Here is a 5,815-nt window from a genome sequence, read left to right on the forward strand (position 1 = left end):
TATATACTTGTATCGTCCATTTTTTTTAATACCCAATTTCACGGAGGAAACGTCTGAAAACACATGTTTATTCCTTGCAATGGAAGGAAATGACAAAATTCAAAAGCTACATCGGTAAGACCGAAAGAAAAATACCATTCAAGAGAATTGACCTAACATAGGCTAACCACGAAAGTGAAAGTAAGCATAGGCCTAACGGTCGTAAACAAAGCAGAGAGATTTGATTGGCGCATGATATGTTGGGCGAGGATTGCAAATTTTGAAGTTTGTAGAATCTATGGACTCGTTAAACAATCTGGCGAATTTTATTTAGCTCAAAATGTTTAACGAGAGATAACTCAATAAATATAATGATTATTAATATGAAAATTGCATAGAACGGTGTCATTTTGACTGAGCTTTTAGGGCAGTAAGCTGAAAGGGTCGACGTTAAAATTTAGCAAACACACATTGAGACATTAAGTATGCACTGAATTAATCCCTGAACTAGTAGGCCTATATTTAGGCCAATTTTGAAACTCCTAAAATGCAGGAGGTACTAGATCTGTGGTAGCAAACGCCCATTAAAAGCCCAATTGACTAACACACTTAATCACAAAAGTAATGTGGTCTCTAAGTCTAGATCAAAGTTCTCAATAGCTAAGCGCTACCCATCACAGGATAGCTGACAAGTTGGCCTTTCATGTCACTATTAATTTTTTGTATCATGACTAAGCAGATTTTTTGCTACAAGAACCTGAAATTTTCGTCACTTGTAAACAAACATCTTTATACTCATTCGTAAAAAAAAATCGTACGCTGCTCCTGGGAGGGCTAAACTGGTCTAAAATTTCCTCAATGGACCCAATTTTTGCTCCAGATGTGCTTACATTCATGCTCTTTAACATCCAAGTCACAAAAAGCAGATCCTAATTGATAACATAGCAAAAGGTTGTTCTGCTCCTTATTGGCAATTTTTCCTGAAGGAGAACATTTGCAGGGCGGATTGATATAGACGCTAATAGGAGTATGCCACCCTATGTATCATTTAAACAAATAGCAAGTTTGGAATATAATTTATGCCGAACATTAACATTTAGGCTTAAATTACAGCATAGGCCTGGCCGCAGCTTTGCCTAGCATAGAGAAAAAGTCTAGGTAGTCTAGCTTTAGGACGGTAGCACCTCATCGTTCTATTTCAAATTTAAGTCTTCTTTTCTCAACTGTAAGTCACGTCTCCTCCTCTTCATAGTATTTTGAGAAATATCTTGTGCAGGTGAATTTCTCGCGTTTTCTCATTGGGTCAAAGTCTTCGATACGTTTGCATAATTCGGCACACAAATTGTGTATAGCGCCATCGCTATAATGAAGTAGTTTTAGAGGTAATGCATTGACTTTGGTAGTAGTACGTGACAATTTAGATGAAGTACACATGAATTTAGTAGAAGTACACTTCAAATTAGTAGTAGTACATGACAAATTAGTAGTAGTTTATGTCAACTTAGTAGTAATACATTACAAACAAGTAGTAGTACATCTCAAATTAGTAGTAGTACATCTCCAATTATTAGTAGTACATATCAATTTAGTAGTAGTTCATCTCAAATAAGTAGTAGTACATCTCAAATTAGTAGTAGTACACTTCAAATTAGTAGTAGTACATCTCAAATATTAGCAGTAGTACATATCAAATAACTAGTAGTACATCTCAAAGTAGTAGTACATCTTAAATATTAGCAGTATAGTACATATCAAATAACTAGTAGTACATCTCAAAATAGTAGTAGACTTCAAATTAGTATAGTAGAACTTGTCAAATTAGTAGTGATACACTTCATGTTAGTAGTTGTACATGTCAAATTAGTAGTAGTACATATCATATTAGTAGTAGTACATGACAAAATAGTATTAGTGCGCTTCAAGTTAGTAGTAGTACATGCAACTGTTGTCCGATTGGCGTTCCATAATCAACATAACACTGGCACACTGATAACCTTAAAGCACTTGAGGTCGTGTACAATTGATCCTATTGCTTAACAGTCAGTCCCCAACGAGCGAGTTAATGAGCTCAGAGAGCAGTTTTCTTGTAGCCCCGCCCCCAAAATTTGGCCAGACGTATGAAATTTCGCGAAACTGCTTGAGCCCTACCCCTCTGGTTTAAGTGTTTGAACTACGCAAAAGAAGGCGTCGCTAGCCACCATGACGCGGTAAGTTAAATCTCACAACTTTTATTTTTCGTAATTAAACAGTAAAGATTTATATTTTTGTCGTACTTTCTGATAAATCTCCATTGAATTTGGCGCCTTTTTTCATGGCTCCAAAAAGTGCCGTATAATTTGCCGTGAACTTGACTTCGTTACAGGAGAATAATGCACATTTATGGCAAAATTGGCTAGATTAGACTATGCCCTTTTCATTGATACCAAATTCGCGATTGGAAATGCCCTAGTCTTGTCCATAGTCAACGTATTAACTTACGGCAGAACACAGCGTTATGTAATACAGATGTTAGGACTTTGTATTGGCTCTGCGTGTATATGTAATGATGTAGATTGCTTTAGTTCGTGACAAACGCCCATGTCAAACTATAGTGTACACAACTATTACTTCATTGCCATTATATTACTATAGCACTGAAATATAGGAGCAGAAAATGCTCATCTTCTTTCAACACATTATGCAAGCTCCAAAGTTGAAGTGTAGCCTAGGAAAAAAATACCTCACACCAACCACGGCAAAATAACACCCGTTTTCCATGGTAAACTATGGTACAATACCAACATTTGACTGGGTATTTTGGTCCTATATGGATGCGGTTTACCACAGTTTTTCCATAGTACCATACCACAATTTTAACATGGTTTGTATCACTTTCTATTTCATCCTCACCATGGGTTTATCTCAAATTTACCCTATGTGGACTATGGCAGTACTATATAGTTTTACCCTAATAAACCACAATTTTACCCTAAAGCTGTACCAATTAGTTTTACCGTAATTGTACCAAGATTTTACCCTAATTGTACCATAGTTTTGCCCTAAATTTTCCAAAGTTGTATCCCAATTGCACAACAGTTTTCCCTACTTGTCTTAATTATAATCAGTACACCACAAATTACCTTAAATTTCACCCATTGATGGTTGATTGTATCATAATTGGGCTAGTTGAAACATACAACAGAGCAACTCATACTGTATGTCATGATGACGTATGTATATTATGGCATACTATTTTACAACACCAGATTTGGTCATTATGCCGTAGTCAAAACAAGCATGACAACAATATAAAGGTTAAACAGTTTTACAGAATATGGTATATACATTTTTTTTAAAGTAAAATAAGTATGTACCATATTTTTATTCTATAGGGCTACCGTGGCAAATTTACCATGTTTTACCCAATATAACCGCATAGTTTACCGCTGTAAGACTATAGGGTACAATTTTTGGCTGGGAGCATATGTATATGAATTGTTTCTTATATCTTATATAGGGTGATATATTATTGTATTCATGTACTTTTTAACTGTTCGACCACATTTTCCTGCCATTCCTGGACTTGCCGTTCTACTGCTTTACCACAAGTCTTTTCAAAGTGTTTAAAAGCTATGCTTTGTTTTCTTGTTACTATTTTCTTACAGTTTTACGTCACAAAGTTTTATGTAATACGAACGAGAAATAAAGAGACCAAAAAAAAAATAAGGTGTGTTGTCATAAAAGAAAGCTCTCTGACCAAAAGTCTCTCAAAGCTGACCTTATCGTGGTGTCATAGTGGCAACCACTGTCTTTTCAGTGGGTGAAATATAGCTTTGTCTGGTTATTTTAAAGCCAAACTGCCCTATAATGTGTCATATATAATTGCCTGTTGTATAATCTGCATGTTTTCACAAAACTAGTTATGCTTGAAAATATACCCAGTAAAAAGGCCCCTGTCTCGATACCATCAAGGCTCCATCAGCTGATTACTAGCAACTCCGTGTACAATTTCAGGAGGGTGAATTTGAAGGGGCACTGGCAGGGCTTGTACTCTTTGCAGTGGCAGGGCTTGTACTTGGAAGCGCACCAGCATGGGTCCATCTTCATGAGAGTTTCTAAATAAAAGTATTGCTGTTGATAAATGCAAACCAGTGTTGAGTGCCTGATCTCAGCGAGTAGTGCTAAAAGTAGCGATTGTTACGATTTATGGCATTGCTTGCATGTATTGTTATGTGTGGATGTGCCAAATCGATGTATTGGCAGTGAGTATTTCATGATCGCCAGGCGTCCTTATGCCCCTATCCACAGAGAAAAGTCATTTCACTGCCATGAATTGTTCCTCTTATCATTCGATATAAGCATGGAGTTCGATGATATAAGCAATTTCAATTCCATTAGTTTTATCACGCTTTGTAGTAGCATTTCGACAATACGTACCAACGTGGAACGGGACAGTCACCACTTTTACTCGTAACCTATATTCGTAACCTGTATTCGTGTGCGTATTTATTTGCCGTGAACTTGGCTTCGTTACATGATGATTTGAAGAGAAATGGATACACATTCGTGGTTAAGGAGTTTATTCAGCAAATATACTAGTTTTCAAAATTGGATATGATGATATTCATGCACAAAAAAACCCAATTTTTTTAAACAGTTCGAAAGTGGTTAATTTACGTTCGGAGAATACGGCCGAAATTCCCTTTCCACTCCTTTTTTGTGTCTTTTGCAATAACGATTGGATTAAACACCTTTCCTTCATCAAATTCAGTTATTACCAGACATATAAATTGGTTTTATGACTGAGAAATTGACCTTCGAAAATGATAAGTTTTACCATATTAAAATTAATGTGGAGTGACGTCAAGAAACCCGTGCATATTCTACAAAGAAAATAAAGCACTTTTCGCACCGCTGGGGCTGACTGTTAGCGTTTGTTGCTGCGGAGCTATTGAAAAGAGGGCGGCAGTCAACATTAATCTATATTAAAGACATAACGTTCATCTGAAGTAACAATAACTGTACCCGAGGTAAAGTCGATCTGAATCGTGCGGTGGTTTATTAGGGACAAAAATCACCAGGCACTACATCCCATGTCAAGGCAGATACATCCACCAACTAGTTTCTGTCTTGGCTACTGTTTAGGATGAGTTTGCGACATGCTCTTCCCCTGAGGTTCATCACTTAAAGTGACTGAATTACATAGTCTAACCATGTACAGTTAGAGCACCTGTGGAGCCTTCAAACTACATAGTTACAACGGTCTCCCAGGTAACCTATAAAGTCAAGGATCGAGGCGTAAAAGGCGAAAACTGTAGATTTGTTCTCTGTGGAGTTCACGAATGAAGGGTTTGGATTTTTAAAATGCTTTTATACATTCAGCTCGGGGAGAATTAAAACACTCTTAGGGTTGTATACCCCACCCCCTCCTCCTTTTATCAACCTCACCCAAGAGATCAAGAGTATTTTTTAGCACAACGTTGCTTCTAGAGCTAATTGTAGACCTAGTTTATAGTTGCCTCAAAGTGCACCACCCTGAGAGTTACAGCGTGTATTTAGGAAGAGGCTTCAACAAGCCCAGGCCACACACCCTTCTCTATAACATCATTCAGGCGCCTTTGGTCCTTTCACAAAGGTTCACGCCACTACCTAAATTACCTGGGGGGGGGAATTGAGCCTATACAACCCCCCCTCCCCTCAGCACTGCCCGTACAACAAGGAAGAGATTTGGAGTCACTCGCCTTTTATCATATACCTGCTTTAAAAACCTATGTTGTACCACAGCATTCAACCTACCAACATGAAAGAACCAATAGCGCTGCATCTCAATATCTATGCGTGCCGAACTTCATTTGTC

The sequence above is a fragment of the Apostichopus japonicus genome, chromosome 2, assembly GCF_037975245.1.
Source record: "Apostichopus japonicus isolate 1M-3 chromosome 2, ASM3797524v1, whole genome shotgun sequence".
NCBI lineage: Eukaryota > Metazoa > Echinodermata > Holothuroidea > Aspidochirotida > Stichopodidae > Apostichopus > Apostichopus japonicus.